This window comes from Salmo salar, chromosome 21, assembly GCF_965601325.2.
Source record: "Salmo salar chromosome 21, fSalSal1, whole genome shotgun sequence".
NCBI lineage: Eukaryota > Metazoa > Chordata > Actinopteri > Salmoniformes > Salmonidae > Salmo > Salmo salar.
The window spans coordinates 33,098,556-33,118,559 of NC_138311.1; the positions used below are offsets into that span (position 1 = coordinate 33,098,556).

General features: G+C 42.8%; 1 protein-coding gene across 1 annotated transcript in view; it reads left to right on the forward strand.

Moving 5' to 3' along the window:
* The window catches only part of LOC106582188 (ephrin type-A receptor 6), a 227,633-nt gene that overhangs the window by 169,256 nt on the left and 38,373 nt on the right, over positions 1-20,004 (forward strand). The gene's annotated exons all lie outside the window — the stretch shown is intronic.

The window sequence follows — 20,004 nt, forward strand, 5'->3', positions numbered from 1 at the left end:
ACACACACACACACACACACACACACACACACACACACACACACACACACACACACACACACACACACACACAGTGATCTGCATGTAGATGTCAGATTCAGACCCAGAACAGAGGAGTGTTGTTAGTTCTGTATTGACTGCTGTCTGAAAGAACCACACAGCCGCTCACGCACAAAACACATCTATCAACCTGTGTGTGTGTGTCTGGCTCAACGCTCACGTAGAAAGCCCATCTATCAGGCTGTCCACCGCTCACTCCCTCGTCTGCGTAATGGCCCTGACCTTTTTACCATCAGTCTCTCTGCCCGGGTATAGGCGGACAGGCCTTGTGAGTGCTTGTGTGTGTCGAAGGTCCCAGCACCCACGGAGAGCTGAATCTCATTCCCCAGCCTGACTGATGACTGCTGCTGAGAATGTAGGACACACACATGTTCACTTTGCCCTCACACTTGTGCTCTTACTTCATTTTCACCAGCTCTGGAGGTCCTGTTGGTGAGAGAGACATGAAATGTAGAGTTCCATTCTATAGTTTTAACACTATGGTTCTGTTTACAGTGTGAGAAATCTGACTAGAGAGAGATCTGTTACACACCCAACACGATCTCATTTCCTTTAGTCTATTTTGGATGCATAAAGAACAGACAAAATGTGTTCTGGGGAGTTTCCTCAGTTCTTTTAGGACCAGGTGAAAGTTTCTTTCACCCGAAAAGAACAACTGGACAGTTATTGTGTTGTGGGAACATATATTTGTGATGTCCCCACAATGTTCCCACCAGACTGTTCCCACAACCTAATGAGACATTCTGGGAACCTTTAAAAAAACAGATGAAATGTGTTCTGGGAAAATGAATTATAGAATGTTTTATACACACATTCTATAATGATCAGCACGACTAGACAGTTTTTGTGTTATGAGAACATTTGCCGCGACTTAACGAATGTTCTGGGAACCTTCACAGAACCAATTCTGGTTTCCTGGGATGTGTGAGTGCTTGTGGTGCAGTGGAGCGTAGCAGGCAGCAGCCCATGGAGCCATTGACAGGAGGTGAAGGGGACATGTTTCCTCAGTCAGACCTATCCTGCTGAGCCTCTGGGACGGTGCGTGCGTGTGTGTGTGTGCGCCTGCATGCCTGTGTGTGCATATGTGTGTATGTTAGAGTAAAAGGAGATCCTCCAGCCTATTACGGTGATCTCAGATGAATGTGGTCAGACCAGGGTCTGTACTCTCACAGCTCTTTCTGTGGATCACATTTAACCCAGTGAGCCAGCCAACCCAAGCCTTACAGTACCTGCAGGAGCAGATGGGCTAGCACTGGTGTGTGTGTGTGTGTGTGTGTGTGTGAGAGAGAGAGAGAGAGAGAGAGAGAGAGAGAGAGTGTGTGAGCAGGTCTACTGCTCGAAGAGAGCAAAGAGGGGTGGGCTATCATCTGACCATAGCGAATGTAAACGATGTAAATCAGCTAGTTACTGTAGCTAGATAGCTAGTTAGCTATGCTGTTGAAACAATCTAACTAGCTTTTACTTTTGATTGAAGTTTATTCTGCTGCTGACTTCTGCTTCTTAGGCCTACTAACAAACATTGGAATTGAAGCCTTCCCTGTTCCTGACTGTGAGATGACACATGCAACTCAAAAGGGACCCACTTCAACACAACCTATGGGCGCCGGTTGCTTCTGCCTGCAGGACGACTGCAGTGTGGGGGCAGAGAAGCGGGGGATGGGGAATTTTCCAAGATTCAAAAATGAGACATTTGCTTGTTTAATGCGCAAATAATGTAAATAACAAGTGAGAAAATAGACTAAAATTAAAATATAAATGTAATAATGATAAAAACGCCACCAATCTGAAAGGGCAGGTGCTCAGGCACCCTTAGACCGTTCTTTATCTGTGTGTGTGTGTGTGTGTGTGTGTGTGTGTGTGTGTGTGTGTGTGTGTGTGTGTGTGTGTGTGTGTGTGTGTGAGCCAGAGGATTTGGGCTTCTGTAAACAGCCACATCCTGGCATTTATAGAGAGCCAGAACAATGTCAACAGAGAGAAAATCCCTCTGTTTCTTCACCTTCCTCGGTCTGTCTCATCCTGTCACTCCATCTCCACATGTCCTCCACTGCCTCTGTATCTATACTCTTCTCCTTTCCCTCCCTTTCTTTCCTTTCATTCCACCCCTCCATTATGGTCCTGTTGATTTCCCCTGCTGTTGTGTTGGCTCCACGCTATGGAGAGATGGAATAGATCTGCAGCACGAGGAAATTGAGACTTTAAGCTTGTGCATGTTATTCTGGCCAAATAAAATTCTGTTCAGAGAATACATTCAGAGTCCAGAGAGAGAGAGTAAGATCGGTACTATGGAGACACCAACAGAGGGAGCAGTGCAGAGAGACGACGTGAGAGCCATACTGCAGGGAGGGAGAGAGAGAGAAAAGGCAGGAGCCGTACAGCAGAGAGAGAGAGAGAGAGAGAGAGAGAGAGAGAGAGGGAGAGAGAAAAGGAGAGCACAGTGTGGTGATTACAAAGGATAGAGCATTCATTACTCTGTTTTCATTGAGCTGCTGCACAAAGAGAGGAGAGACCTTCTGAGACACTCTATACACACACACACACACACCACACCCACACTCCTGTCTCTCTACACACACACACATACACACACACTCCTGTCTCTACACATACAAACACACACACACATTCCTGTCGAAGGTATAGCTGGCTAAACGGAGCAGGATGGTGCCAGAGGGAAACTCTAAAATACACTTCCTCTCATCACATAAACGCTCCCTCTCCTTCCCTCCCTCTCTTTCTCCCTCATCCTGTCACAAAGCCAATGTCCCAGTTGCTGTGTTCTCTCTCAATTCTTAACTCTACAACCAGGAATTGACCTCGGGCAGTAAACACTACTCAAATATGGTTTATTCAACCTCCCACAGAACCAAATGACTCTGTTTATGTGTTGATATTTACCGTTCCGTTCTCGGCTCACTCTCACGATATGGTCACTTGTGGGGATTGTGTGTGAATTAAAACACAATCATATTGTGTGCCTTTAGTTTGCATGTGATCTGGCCTAGTGGGACTGAGCTGGGATATTATGTTGAGGAAATTGCTTTTTCACTGGCTGTTCAAATGAGAGAGCTAAATCACAGCTTATTGAAGAGGGAGCTTGGATGTGTGTTTACGTATGGAATATTATCATAAATATGTTCCTAGTTTCTCTCTCTGGTGTTCTGCGTACAGTAAGCTTGTAGAAAGCTGTTCCAGCTTGTGCTGTGTATTCTACACTTAGAACTACTGATCTCAGCTAGTGTCGTACATCAGTTTGGATTGTAGTTTTATAATCAAACTACAACCTGTGGACCAACTGGCTATGACCATATCTATATATACTGAATAAATATTGCACAGGGGAGCCAGGCCCAGCCAATCAGACTTGAGTTTTTCACTACAAAAGGGCTTTATTACCAGCACTCCCCCTCATCAGACCTTCATCAGACCTTCATCACATCTTTATCACAAACAAAAAGTTGTAATGGGTTCGCGCTCACACCTTTTTGTTTGTCAGAATTCAAAGGTTTTACGCACCAGCAAAGCTTCTAGGAGAGCGCGATGGTTCTCTTTTGATTAGTTATCACACCATCACTCTCTTCTCTGGCTGATTTGGTCAATCAGACAGACAGGGAGGGAGGGAGGGAGAGAGAGAGAGAGAGAGAGAATTTGTGCGTTACAGGGCTGGCAGTGGCAGCTTGCTGCCTGGCTGGGTGATTGTCCATCAGAGATCCTGTCTGGATTATAAATCCAATCAGAACACAGTGATTGCTGCAGCCGGATGGTGATTGGATCACAACCCACCAACGCTGCCACACTACCTCCAGGAAAACAGAGAGAGAGGGAGAGGGACGGAGAGAAAGAGTTGAGGGAGCGACAGAGGAAGGGAGAGAAATAGATGAGGGCAAGTTAGAGATAGAGACAGAGGAAGGGAAAGAGAATCAGGAAGAGAGAGTGATGTATCCACTATTCTCCTCATGCTGCCTGTAGAATGTGATTTAGCTCAGTCAGACACTTACTCAGAGACATATCTACTTTGAGGAACAATGTTCTTGTCTGGGGTAGAACAGTCTGGTTTGTGATAGAGTAGTTTTGATAGAATGTCTACTCATCATAGAGTTTGTGTGAGCCACTTTCCCTATCCCGGTCCTGGTTTCATCTCACTTCATTCAAGTCAGAAGTGATATCTACTGATGATGTGATATATATCTAGTGATATGTAATATTGATCTTTCTGGAGAGAAAGCTGTGCTGCCTGGAGCTGAACTTCATAGAACAACCATTCACCAGAAATCAGTTGTGAGATGATGATTAGTTTTCTTCTGTTCTAGCTACAGATACATGCCGTAGAGTGCCTGGCAGTGTTTGTGCAACCGTGAGTTACCAGCTTGTTGGTTAGTATGTGTGTGAGGAACATAGATGGCAGGTTTGCTCTCTAGGGCCAGTTTGGAAGGGCAAAGGGCCTGGGTAATGTGGGCATGGGCATCTGGTACTCCTGCCCCTCTGTAACCCTCTCTAACCCTGTTGGTGCCCCTGCTGTGGCAGATGTGTGTCAAAAGGTAGAGCCACCGTGAGAGGAGCAGCAGTGAGGTAGGGGTCCTATGGGTGAGAAGAGGGCTGAGAGGAGCAGCTGGACTGGGGAAACGGAGGTAAGATGTTGCAGTGTTCCTGTGGACCTGTGTGTTTATCTGTATGCAGAGTACAGCAGCAACTGTTTACCTGCACTACATTAACATGGACCTCAGCAGCCTGAGGTAGACCTAATGGGCTGGGGACAAAGTCACACGGCTAATAGAAATGAGAGAGAGAGATCGCTACTATGGTGATGAGTGGATGTTTTTTTTTTGGGGGGGGGGGGGGGGTTGGTACTTTTTACCCCTTTTTCTCCCCAATTGGTAGTTACAGTCTTGTCCCATCGCCGCAACTCTCGTACGGACTTGGGAGAGGCAAAGGTCAAGAACCATGCATCCTCTGAAACACGACCCTGCCAAGCCGCACTGCTTCTTGACACACTGCTCAAATAACCCGGAAGGCTGCCGCACCAATGTGTCAGTGGAAACACTGTACAGCTGGCGACCGAAGTCAGGGTGCATGCGACCGAAGTCAGGGTGCATGCGCCCGGCCCACCGCAAGTAGTTGCTACATTGCAATGGGACAAGGACATCCCGGCCGGCCAAACACTCCCCGAACCCAGACGATGCTGGGCCAATTGTGCGCTTCCTCATGGTTCTCCCTGTCGCGGCCGGCTGCAACACAGCCTGGGATCAATCCTGGGTCTGTAGTGAAGCCTCTAGCCCTGCGATGCAGTGCCTTAGACCTCTGCACCACTTGGGAGGCCAGGATGAGTGGATGTTTGTACAGTACTGTACTACGTATAATCCCTCTGGAGGACTGCATCACTTTTAACAATTATACAGTACCTTTCTCTGCTCTCCCCTTCACATGATCCTAGTAACAGCTCTGTAGTTAACTTCTCTACTGTATGTCTTCTGCAGTAGACTCAGTGGTAATAATAGATAGTCTTCAATAACCCTCTTCTATGTGTGTGCTGAGCAGGTGGGAGTGAGACCGAGAGAGAGAGAGCTATTAGTGGTTTGTAGTGTTTGACATGATTAATGCCCAGGTCTTTATCTGAACTCTCTCCCCTGCAGAGCTCATTTCCCCACACCTACCTAACGACGGGACTATTTTAGGCCGAGGCTCATTAATACCCAGTGATTAGATTCATTGTTCCGGAATTCTGATGGATGTCTCGCGGTTTAAAAAGTTTTTCTTTTTTAAGAGTGGAATGATTGTCTTCTTTGAATTGTTTCTTTGAAACTAACGCGTCAGTTAATCAATATCCTATGACATTTCTCTACTGTGTCTTCAACTACTTCATGTACGTTTGTGCTAGAGATATTATGAGCCAGATTCATGTCAAACTGAGTAGCAGAGCGGTCCAGCTATCTAGCTATTTATACTGTTGAAACTGTAGAGTTGAGGGGAGCTCCTTGTTTTTCAGTTGTTTAACAGACCTGCTATTTATACTGCTGCTTCCCTTCCTGCCCTCCTCTTCTGTTGTTCAGCTGAACACCGAGGAGAGAGGAGAGGGGAGAGGAGAGGGGAGGGGAGGGGAGAGGAGAGGAGAGGAGAGGAGAGGAGAGGAGAGGAGAGGAGAGGAGAGGAGAGGAGAGGAGAGGAGAGGAGAGGAGAGGAGAGGAGAGGAGAGGAGAGGAGAGGAGAGGAGAGAGTTTCTGGGCACAAGGCAGGGGTTTTTCCCTTTCTTATCTCTTTCATTCCTCTAGATGAGGAATCCTGTTGTGAATAACAGAGCTATTTCCTGATCAACACGATTTGTCTTTTGATTCAGTATGTAGCAGCTGACAGAATCACACCATAATTCACCTCGTCACACAGTGTTAGGCTTTCTAGCTCCCTATTGCAGCAGCAGGTCAGGTTGTGCATGTCTGTTCTCTAATAAAGCTCTAAAGCAGCAGTGGGATGAGATGGGTCTGAGGAGGGACATCATTTATCAGCAGAGTGGAATTTCTATTCTCATTCATTACTGAAGAGAAAGAGAGGAGGATGCTGAAAGAGACGAGAGGAGGAGGTAAAGGAATATTGATTGTAACAGGGCCGGTTCAGAGCTGGTTTAACTGTCCTTCATACAGATCATTGGCTTTCCAGATTACTATTAAAGAGAAACAAGGGGGTCGGGATGTCACTACGACCCTATTAAAGACACACACACACATACACACACACACACACACACACACACACACACACACACACACACACACACACACACACACACACACACACACACACACACACACACACAGACAGTCAGGAGCAATAGGCCAGGCCATGCTCCACCTTAACTATTACTCAGAAGAACCGAATAGTTGTCATCTGGCCTCCCTCCCTTTCTCCTTCCCTTTTTCTCCTTCCCTCCTTTCCTCTCTCCCTCCCTCCATTGTTCCCTTTGTAGAGTGACTGATGTTGTTAATGACCTGTTAACTGTGACATGCTGGCTCTCTGGGCTCAGCAGAAACACATGATAGATGAACTGAAGCTGGCATCTCCTGGGTACACATGACTCTAAAGTCCCCATACTGTTACAGTCTACAGACACTTTACTGTTACAGTCTACAGACACTTTACTGTTACAGTCTACAGACACTTTACTGTTACAGTCTACAGACACTACTGTTACAGTCTACAGACACTTTACTGTTACAGTCTACAGACACTACTGTTACAGTCTACAGACACTTTACTGTTACAGTCTACAGACACTTTACTGTTACAGTCTACAGACACTTTACTGTTACAGTCTACAGACACTTTACTGTTAGTCTATATTTTCCTTGGTGCCCCTACTTCCTAGTTAATTACAGTTACACGATCAATCAGTTTAATCGTGTAAAAGTAATTACAGAGAGTTATTTGATAAACATGTCTTCAGTTTTAATGATGCCAAAGACACGACATACTCTACAGACACTTTACAGTCTACAGACACTTTACTGTTACAGTCTACAGACACTTTACAATCTACAGACACTTTACAGCTACAGTCTACAGACACTTTACAGCTACAGTCTACAGACACTTTACAGTTAGTCTACAGACACTTTACCGTTAGTCTACAGACACTTTACCGTTAGTCTACAGACACTTTACCGTTAGTCTACAGACACTTTACCGTTAGTCTACAGACACTTTACTGTTTTAGTCTACAGACACTTTACTGTTACAGTCTACAGACACTTTACCGTTACAGTCTACAGATACTTTACTGTTAGTCTACAGACACTTTACTGTTACAGTCTACAGACACGTTACTGTTAAAGTCTACATACACTTTACTGTTACAGTCTACAGAAGGTTTACAGTCTACAGACACTTTACAGTTACAGTCTACATAAACTTTACTGTTAGTCTACAGACACTTTACTGTTACAGTGTACAGACTCTTTACAGTTACAGTCTACAGATATTTTACTGTTAGTCTACAGGCAGTTTACAGTCTACATATACTTTACTGTTACAGTCTACAGACACTTTACTGTTAGTCTACATACACTTTACTGTTACAGTCTACAGATACTTTACTGTTAGTCTACAGACACTTTACTGTTACAGTCTTATAGTCTACAGACACTTTACTGTTAGTCTACAGACACTTTACTGTTCCAGTCTACAGACACTTTACTGTTCCAGTCTACAGACACTTTACTGTTAGTCTACATACACTTTAGTGTTACAGTTTACAGACACTTTACAGTTAGTCTACGAACACTTTACAGTTAGTCTACATACACTTTACTGTTAGTCTACAGACACTTTACTGTTACAGCCACTTTACAGTTACAGTCTACACATACTTTACTCTTAGTCTACATACACTTTACTGTTACAGTCTACATACTCTTTACTGTTAGTCTACATACTCTTTACTGTTAGTCTACATACACTTTACTGTTACAGTCTACAGACACTTTACTGTTAGTCTACATACACTTTACTGTTACAGTCTACATACACTTTACTCTTATAGTCTACAGACACTTTACTGTTAGTCTACAGACACTTTACTGTTCCAGTCTACAGACACTTTACTGTTCCAGTCTACAGACACTTTACTGTTCCAGTCTACAGACACTTTACTGTTACAGTCTACAGATACTTTACTGTTAGTCTACAGACACTTTACTGTTAGTCTACATACACTTTAGTGTTACAGTTAGAGACACTTTACAGTTACAGTCTACAGATACTTTACTGTTAGTCTACGGACACTTTACTGTTACAGTCTACGGACACTTTACTGTTACAGTCTACAGACACTTTACTGTTACAGTCTACATAAACTTTACTGTTAGTCTACAGACACTTTACTGTTACAGTCTACAGATACTTTACTGTTACAGTCTACGGACACTTTACTGTTACCGTCTACGGACACTTTACTGTTACAGTCTACGGACACTTTACTGTTACCGTCTACGGACACTTTACTGTTACCGTCTACGGACACTTTACTGTTACCGTCTACGGACACTTTACTGTTAGTCTACAGACACTTTACTGTTACAGTCTACAGACACTTTACTGTTACAGTCTACAGATACTTTACTGTTAGTCTACAGACACTTACTGTTACAGTCTACGGACACTTACTGTTACAGTCTACGGACACTTACTGTTACAGTCTACGGACACTTACTGTTACAGTCTACGGACACTTTACTGTTAACTGTGAGTCTACATACACTTTACTGTTATAGTCTACAGACACTTTACAGTCTACAGACACTTTACTGTTAGTCTAGATACACTTTACTGTTACAGTCTACAGACACTACTGTTAGTCTACAGACACTACTGTTACAGTCTACAGACACTTTACTGTTACAGTCTACAAACACTTTACTGTTACAGTCTACAAATACTTTACTGTTATAGTCTACAGACACTTTACAGTCTACAGACACTTTACTGTTACAATCTACAGACACTTTACTGTTACAGTCTACAAATACTTTACTGTTACAGTAGCTATGGAAAGACTGAGGGAAAACAACAGGGAACAACAAAGCTGGGGGAAAGAAAACAGTACATATGACTGTGCTTTCAACGTTGAAGAGCTTTTTAGTCCTGAAATCCCTAGTTCATCTACAACACGGATGAGGTGGGGGCCACAAAAAAACGGAACTCATCTTCTTTTTTTCTTCTTTCTTTTGTATTTTTCACCCCTTTTTTCTTCCCAACTTCGTGGTATCCAATTGGTAGTTACAGTCTTGTCTCATCACTGCAACTCCCATACGGACTCCGGAGAGGCGATGCGTCCTCAGAAACACAACCCAACCAAGCCGCACTGCTTCTTGACACAATGCTCATCCAACCAGGAAGCCAGCTGCACCTGGTCAGCGTGCACTGCGCCCGGCCCACCACAGGAGTCGCTAGTGCGCGATGAGACAAGGATATCCCTCCTGGCCAAACCCTCCCTAACCCGGACGACGCTGGGCCAATTGTGCACCGCCCCATGGGCCTCCCGGTCATGGCACAAGAGCCTGGACTCAAACCCAGAATCTCTGGTGGCACAGCAGACCACTGCCCTAACTCATCTTCTTTTAAAGTTCATTTCCTGCCATTCTACTCATTTTGCCATGGGGTGGAGAGAAGATTTTTCAATGTTATAACTCATTTCATGCAATTCTACCATTTTGCCATGGGGCAGAGAGAAACATGTACAGTTTTACTGCAGATTTCCTGCCATTCTACACATTTTGCCATGGGGTGGATGCAAATGTGCTTTATCCAATCATAAACCCTTACAATTACCATCAGGGTGTTTGGCCCAACAGGGACATGACCTCTGTCAGAGTACCAGGGTGCTCCCGAGATGCCAGATGAGGTTTGGTTGGGTTTATAAGACTGTGGTGGGAGGTGATCTTGCCTAAGGGAGACTCGCACACAAGCACACTATATGCTGTACACACACACACACACACACACACACTTCACACTCTCAGAATGGTCTTAATGATTACTTAAGGTCCCACTGGAACCTACATCCTGTATGAATAAAGGTAATGTACTCTCTCAGCTCCCCAGAGCAACTCAGACCGCCTCATAAGCAAATATAAGTGAAGGAAGAGATCGGAGATTGGTGTGTGTGTGTCCTCCAAAAGGTGATCTCTCTCATACTCCTTCCTGAGTAGAATCTAAAACATCATCATGGCAGGGTAGCAACAAAACAATCAGACATTTTGACATGTCCTTGTCTACTAGTTATTGTTTTTCTCCTTCCTTCCTTTCTTTCTTTTTTTCTTTCTTTCTCCCTCTTCTCCCTCCCTTAGTAACCTAGCATTCTCATATCGTTTAAGCGTGGTAAAGCATCAATATAGAAGCCATTGATTTTCTAAACTGTTAATGGAGGCCTTGGGGCCAGGCAAGCTCATTAAAACCATACAGATGTCAAGCTGCTGTAATGAGACTACATTAGTTTACTGGGAGCTTAACTACACTAGACTGGAAAATCCATCCGTCGGTTCCATTCTAATTGACCGATAATTATAATGGGTTTCCAGTCCTCCTCCTCCTCCTCCTCAGAGAGAGAGAGAGAGATGGACTGTGCACTGGGGGTTTTGGTATAAATGCTATAGGGTACAATCCTTAGAAGGAATGCTATGAGAGAAATGCTTCTCTCTTCAGTTCCACCTTCATTTGAAGCCCTGTTCAGAGTTACATTGCACATGAATTTCAATAAGAAAATTCAATAAGCACAATTTTGCCTCATCCCCTCACAGTATTTTTGGGATATGAATATGTATTTTGGCTGTATTTCTGGTGTAAATTACAATTAATATTCTGGCTAATATTATACAGTTTGCATTCATAAATATGTAAGATCTTAATTTGAGCCAGTTTGCTACAGCAGGAAAATAATCCTCCAGCAACAAGAAATTTGAATTTTTGTGTGGGTTATAATTAATATAAATTTTTGTAGGGGTTGATACATTTTTTGTAAGGGAAAATCAAGTCTGAAAAGTAGAAATAACAAACTTCAGAAGCCTTTTTAAACATCAAATACACTACACGCTGTACATTTCCTGTTGCAGGAAAGTTCTCCTGCAACAGGGTGATCAAATTAAGATCCTACATCTGTATTGAGAGCTGAAGGTGAGAGTTTATTTTTTACAGGGTTGTTTTCTACAGTGTATCTGCCAACTCTCTACTGGGCACCGTACCCTGCCATGAGAATACCAGTGTGTCTCAGCTTAACTCTCCTAAACCAATGTTGTGTCTGTTTCATGTTGCTCTGCAACAGTAGGAGTGGGATTGTAATCATGCAGGCTGGGGAGATTGTATTTATGCAGTTTTTATTGTTCCCTATCAGAGGCCAATATGCTAGCAGCAGATGCTGTTACCCTGACTGAGCTAGATGCTACAGCAGCTACACTCGGCGCTGTGTCTGTGTCTGTGTGTCTGTGTGTGGACTAGTGTTGTCACGTTACCAACATTTTACTAACGACACGATACCAGGCCAAGTATCACGATACCGAGTATTATCACGATACCAAGGGTGGAAAATTCAGTGGCCTAGCTTCCTGTTCGCCCCGTCTCCTGGACGCTTGTTACCATTTTCTAAAAGTTATGCGCATAAGCTACACAAAAAAACTGTCACTGAAAGTCGTACTTCTACTCAATACAACACATATTCAATTTGACTGCACACTGTTCGCTGTATAATAGAATGCTGCATAGAATGGCTGATTTGCTCATATTTGCAAAGGCCTACCTGTGATTTGGCTGGAGGAATGGGAGGAAGGAGTGTACATACATAATGATCTGCATGTCATTGTGTCAGTTAGGGGAAAACACTGCATGAAACCTTCTTTAATCTTCAGTTAACAGACACTCGTTCTCCCTTCCTCACACACTCTCTCTGTCTCCCTCATTCTCATAAACACACACACACTACTCTCTCTCCCATAACACACACACACCACTCTTTCTCCCATAAACACACACACACACACCACTCTCTCTCCCATAAACACACACACACCACTCTCTCTCCCAAACATACACACACACACCACTCTCTCTCCCATAAACACACACACACCACTCTCTCCCAAACATACACACACACACACCACTCTCTCTCCCATAAACACACACACACTACTCTCTCTCCCATAACACACACACACACCACTCTCTCTCCCATAAACACACACACACACACACCACTCTCTCTCCCATAACACACACACACCACTCTCTCTCCCATAAACACACACACACACACCACTCTCTCTCCCATAAACACACACACACACACCACTCTCTCTCCCATAACACACACACACACCACTCTCTCTCCCATAAACACACACACACACACCACTCTCTCTCCCATAAACACACACACACCACTCTCTCTCCCAAACATACACACACACACCACTCTCTCTCCCATAAACACACACACACTACTCTCTCTCCCATAACACACACACACATCACTCTCTCTCCCATAAACACACACACACACACCACTCTCTCTCCCAAACATACACACACACACACCACTCTCTCTCCCAAACATACACACACACACCACTCTCTCTCCCATAAACACACACACACCACTCTCTCTCTCCCATAAACACACACACACACACCACTCTCTCTCCCATAAACACACACACACCACTCTCTCTCCCAAACATACACACACACCACTCTCGCTCCCATAAACACACACACACCACTCTCTCTCCCACAGATGTGTATCATACTGCTCCCATCTTTAAAAATGTTAGGCACTCAACAGAATGTAAAGAGCACCAGAAAGTGAAAGACACTGAACAAAAAGTGCATTTGGAAAGTATTCAGACCCATTGAATTTTTCCACATTTTGTTGCATTACAGCCTTATTCAAAAAGGATTCAATCATTTTTTTCCCCTCATCAATCTACACACAATACCCTGTAATGACAAAGCAAAAGCAAATGTATTAAAAATAATAAACTGGAATATGACATTTACATAAGTATTCAGACCCTTTACTCAGTACTTTGTTGTAGCACCTTTGGCAGCAATTACAGCCTTGAGTCTTCTTGGGTATGACAGTACAAGCTTGGCACCTGTATTTGGAGAGTTTCTCCCATTCTTCTCTGCAGATCCTCTCAAGCTCTGTCAGTTTGGATGGGGAGCGTCGCTGCACAGCTATATTCAGGTCTCTACAGAGGTGTTCGATCGGGTTCAAGTCCGGGCTTTGGCTGGGCCACTCAAGGACATTCAGAGACTTGTCCCGAAGCCACTCCTGCATTGTCTTGGCTGTTTGCTTAGGGTCGTTGTCCTGTTGGAAGGTGAACCGTCACCCCAGTCTGAGGTCTTCAGCGCTTTGGTGCTGGTTTTCATCAAGGATCTCTCTGTATTTTGCTCCGTTCAGCTTTCCCTCGATCCTGACTAGTCTCCCATTCCCTGCCTCTGAAAAACATCCCCACAGCATGATGCTGCCACCACCATGCTTCACCGTAGGGATGGTGCCAGGTTTCCTCCAGACGTGACTCTTGGCATTCAGGCCAAAGAGTTCAATCTTGGTTTCATCAGACCAGAGAATCTTGTTTCTCATGGTCTGAGAGTCCTTTAGGTGCCTTTTGGCAATCTCCAAGCTGGCTGTCATGTGCCATTTACTGAGGAGTGGCTTCCGTCTGGCCACTCTACCATAAAGCCCTGATTGGTGGAGTGCTGCAGAGATGGTTGTCCTTCTGGAAGGTTCTCCCATCTCCACAGAAGAACTCTGGAGCTCTGTCAGAGTGACAATCGGGTTCTTGGTCACCTCCCTGATCAAGGCCCTTCTCCCCCAATTGCTCAGTTTGGCAGTTTTGAAGTCCAATGTGTTCTTGTGGAGCTTCAATGCTGTAGAAATTTCTCAGTACCCTTCCCCAGATCTGTGCCTCAACATAATCCTTTTTCGGACCTCTACGGATAATTCCTTTGACCTCATGGCTTGGTTTTTGCTCTGACTTGCACTGTCAACTGTGGGACCTTATATAGACAGGTTTATGTTTTTCCAAATAATGTCCAATCAATTGCATTTACCACAGGTGGACTCCAATCAAGTTGTAGAAACATCTCAAGGATGATCAATGGGAACAGAATGCACCTGAGCTCAATTTCGAATCTCATAGCAAAGAGTCTGAATACTTGTTTAAATAAGGTATTTCTGTTTTTATTTATAAATAAATGTGTTAATCATTTCTAAAAACCTGTTTTCGCTTTGTCATTATGGGGTGTTGTATGTAGAGTGACGAGGGGAAAAATGGATTTAATACATTTTAGAATTAGACTGTAATGTAACAAAATGTGGAAACAGTCAAGGGGTCTGAATACGTCGATCCAGAGCATCCCAAACATGCTCAATGGGTGACATGTCTGGTGAGTATGCAGGCCATGGAAGAACTAGTACATTTTCAGCTTCCAGGAATTGTGTACATATCCTTGCGACATGGTCGCTGTGCATTATCTTGCTGAAACATGAGGTGATGGAGGCAGATGAATTGCAGGACAATGGGCCTTAGGATCTCGTCATGGTATCTCTGTGCATTCAAATTGCCATCGATAAAATGAAATTGTGTTCGTTGTCCGTAGTTTATGCTGGCCCATACCATAACCCCACAGCTACCATAGGGCTCTCTGTTCACAATGTTGACATCAGCAAAACGCCATACACACTGCCATCTGCCCAGTACAGTTGAAACTGGGATTCATCCAGCGTCCCAGTGGCCATGGAAAGTGAGCATTTGTCCACTGAAGTCTGTTACAACGCCGAACTGTAGTCAGGCCAAGACCCTGGTGAGGATGACGAGCACGCAGATGAGCTTCCCTGAGACGGTTTCTGACAGTTTGTGCAGAAATTCTTCATTTGTACAAACCCACAGTTTCATCAGCTGTCCTGGTGGCTGGTCTGACAATCCCGCAGGTGAAGAAGCCGGATGTGGAGGTCCTGGGCTGGTGTGGTTACACATGGTCTGAGGTTGTGAGGCCAGTTAGACGTACTGCCAAATTCTCTAAAATGACGTTGGAGGCGGATTTATGGTAGAAAATGTACATTAAATTCTCTGGCAACAGCTCTGGTGGACATACCTACAGTCAGTATGCCAATTGCATGCTCCCTCAAAACTTGAGAAATCTGTAGCATTGTGTTGTGTGACAAAACTGCACATTTTTATCATGGCCTTTTATTGTCCCCAGCACAAGGTGCACCTGTGTAATGATTATGCTATTTAATCAGCTTCTTGATATTCCACACCTGTTTATCTTGGCAAAGGATACATGCTCACTAACAGGGATGTAAACACAGTTGTGCACAACATTTGAGGGAAATAAGCTTTTTGTGTGTATGGAAAATTTCTGCAATCTTTTATTCCAGCTCATGAAACATGGGACCTACACTTTACATGTTGCGTTTATATTTCTGTTCATATAGTTATGTCTATATGAATCCTACCTTTTGAAGCACGTCTCATGAGTAGCAGACCCTTTTCCTGTGCCAATCAGATGTGCCTAAACCAACTGTCCAGTTACCAGGTTGTTAGCTAGCTAGGTAACATGACTGAACGTTGTTTGTTATCAAACCAATAATTAGCCAGCTGGGATTAGTTTAAAATGGCCCGTGACATGGTTTGTGAAATTCTATCAAATACGCTCCAAATCGTGCAGGAAGATAAAAAAGGTAGCTCCAGTTATAGGAGTGATATTTGTTAGCCGTTTGAGCTAGAGACAAGCCCTTGTCTGGGCTGTAAAGCTGCAAGCATACCTACGTTTTTCCTCTTTGGCACTGCTGCATGACAGCAAACTTGCAAACGCCTATACGCAGACTGACCTGTGTTCTTTGTTATATCTGGGATGAAATGATATACAATGTATCAACTTTGCTCAATATGTGCACTGCTCCAATGTAACAACAGAAGACTGATCAGGGTCTCCATGCTCGCTTGCAATCAAGGCTAAATTCTATTTAACAACTGACAGAGGAATAGATGTGCATGAGGAGCAGATGGAGAGAAGCAGGTGAGTGAGGGCTTGTGTGGGATACGGTTGGCTGATTTACAGCTGCCACACCTGATATGTGCCAATTTAAATAAAGGTGAAATAAAAATAAATACATGAAAGTGCCGTGGATATTATTGGACCGGTGAAATAAAAATGTACTAAACTTATAAACAACTGACTTTATCAACATTTTATAAAAGGCGCCAGCTGGTTCTTTATATCGGTAGGGCTGGATAATGTGATAGTATCATGTGAAACGGTACTACTATATTCTAAAATGTTGGTAGTATCATGTGAAACAGTACTACGGTATTCTAAAATGTTGGTAGTATCATATGAAACGGTACTACGGTATTCTAAAATGTTGGTAGTATCATATGAAACGGTACTACGGTATTCTAAAATGTTGGTAGTATCATGTGAAACAGTACTACGGTATTCTAAAATGTTGGTAGTATCATATGAAACGGTACTACGGTATTCTAAAATGTTGGTAGTATCATATGAAACGGTACTACGGTATTTTAAAATGTTGGTAGTATCATATGAAACGGTACTACGGTATTCTAAAATGTTGGTAGTATCATATGAAACGGTACTACGGTATTCTAAAATGTTGGTAGTATCATATGAAACGGTACTACGGTATTTTAAAATGTTGGTAGTATCATATGAAACGGTACTACGGTATTCTAAAATGTTGGTAGTATCATGTGAAACGGTACTACGGTATTCTAAAATGTTGGTAGTATCATATGAAACGGTACTACGGTATATTAAAATGTTGGTAGTATCATATGAAACGGTACTACGGTATTCTAAAATGTTGGTAGTATGATATGAAACGGTACTACGGTATTTTAAAATGTTGGTAGTATCATATGAAACGGTACTACGGTATTCTAAAATGTTGGTAGTATGATATGAAACGGTACTACGGTATTCTAAAATGTTGGTAGTATCATATGAAATGGTACTACGGTATATTAAAATGTTGGTAGTATCATATGAAACGGTACTATGGTATTCTAAAATGTTGGTAGTATCATATGAAACGGTACTACGGTATTCTAAAATGTTGGTAGTATCATATGAAACGGTACTACGGTATTCTAAAATGTTGGTAGTATCATATGAAACGGTACTACGGTATTCTAAAATGTTGGTAGTATGATATGAAACGGTACTACGGTATTCTAAAATGTTGGTAGTATCATATGAAACGGTACTATGGTATTTTAAAATGTTGGTAGTATCATATGAAACGGTACTACGGTATTCTAAAATGTTGGTAGTATCATATGAAACGGTACTACGGTATTCTAAAATGTTGGTAGTATCATATGAAACGGTACTACGGTATTCTAAAATGTTGGTAGTATCATATGAAACGGTACTACGGTATTCTAAAATGTTGGTAGTATCATATGAAACGGTACTACGGTATTCTAAAATGTTGGTAGTATCATATGAAACGGTACTACGGTATTTTAAAATGTTGGTAGTATCATATGAAACGGTACTACGGTATTCTAAAATGTTGGTAGTATCATATGAAACGGTACTACGGTATTCTAAAATGTTGGTAGTATCATATGAAACGGTACTACGGTATTCTAAAATGTTGGTAGTATCATATGAAACGGTACTATGGTATTCTAAAATGTTGGTATCACACCGTGGTACAGTATACCGTGCAACACTAGTGTGGACAGGGTCATCTGCTCACTTAGATGTTATGTATCAACAGATTTGTGGGTGATAACACCCCATTGAGATGAATGGGGTATTTCCAGGGACAAAAATAACAACATACACACAAGTACAAACGCACACATAACGCAACATTAATGATGTGACATGTAGTCTACTATGTAAAGTAATGTGTAGCCTAATAAGTTGTCAGCTTTGTGTATGTGTTTCTGTGGATGTTATGATAATTAGGGTGTGTGTGTGTGTGTGTGTGTGTGTGTGTGTGTGTGTGTGTGTGTGTGTGTGTGTGTGTGGTGTGTGTGTGAGAGAATGAAGTGCCCTTTCAGCTGACTCATTATGCAAAATAAATCAGCTAATTTCAATCAGCCATGATATTATGTTGTTGTTTAATTTTAGCTTACATTTGGGAAGCCTTACTAGCCTGAAAGGCTATTATGTTCTTCATTATTAAGAACAAACCAAGCATTGAAATAAATCAGGAGGCAGAATTAGTTTGAGCTCACAGCACTAAACTGCCTGCTGGAAATGCAGCCTCGACACGAAGGTGATATGACTGTAGGAAACATCCATCAGTCCAGTTACTGATGGAGCTGAAATAAACATAGGAGTTTTAATCATCACACTGTGGGTACGGGTTAGTTAACTTTTGAGAAGAGTTTGTAATTCTCATAATAGTGTTTATTGTCCTGTTTTCCTTTACTGATATTTACTTGTCATTTTTCAGGCCCACATTCCTGTATTGAGTCATTTTGTGCCAGCATGGTAATGTAAGAGAAATGTGGGCGATAGCATGCTATTAAGGCCTACCTGACACCACTTTTTTATAAATGGGGATAGTATATTCCACTGGCTTCCTGCCACATAGGGTATCTAAATCAGTTGGTTTCAGCTTTTGGGGTGAGGAGGGGACAAGGTGTCTATGGTATTCTATGTCAAGTCAGGGCCGACTAAAGCCCCTTAAAGTGTCTTTCTTCTAATGATTGATGATTACTCTCTGCTCCTTTTTTCCAATGAATCCTGCACCTATTTGAAATCCTCTTGCCGTCATAACCTACCCCCTACCTTGGCCGTTACACAGTACAGTTTGACATCCCTGATAAGAAAGTGTTCACCATATATTTTGAAAGGTTTTAATAACACCGGTATTTATGTAGATACATCTTAGCGAACTGTTTACCACCTTGAGTTAATAGGATATTAATTAGTGAGAGGCTGATATCACCTGCCGGTGGCTGTAGTCAAGCCCTGGGCCAGTATTTACTCAGCACTAATGTAATCAACACACGACTAATATGATTTATATCAACACAGCTAACTAACCGAATCTCCCAGGTAGACCTGTTATCACTGGAGGATCCACAGACGCTAGTATGACTGTAAAACCCCTAATATTTGATATTAAGATAATTGGATGCTCCAGGCTTATCTCTAGGAAAGCAAAGCCTTTCCTGTGAAATGATGAAGCATATAATCAGAAGCTGGTGTCAGCCTTCCATCACTACTCAGATTAAATGGAAAGATGGCACCAACAGAGAGGGCTGCCTCACTTCTAGTTCTTAGGAAACTTTGCAGTATTTCGTTTTTTTATGTAGTATTCCTTACATTGTTTGAGCCCAGAATTTTTTGGGGACATATATTTATATATTCTTAATTCCATTCCTTACTTAGATTTGTGTGTATTGGATATAT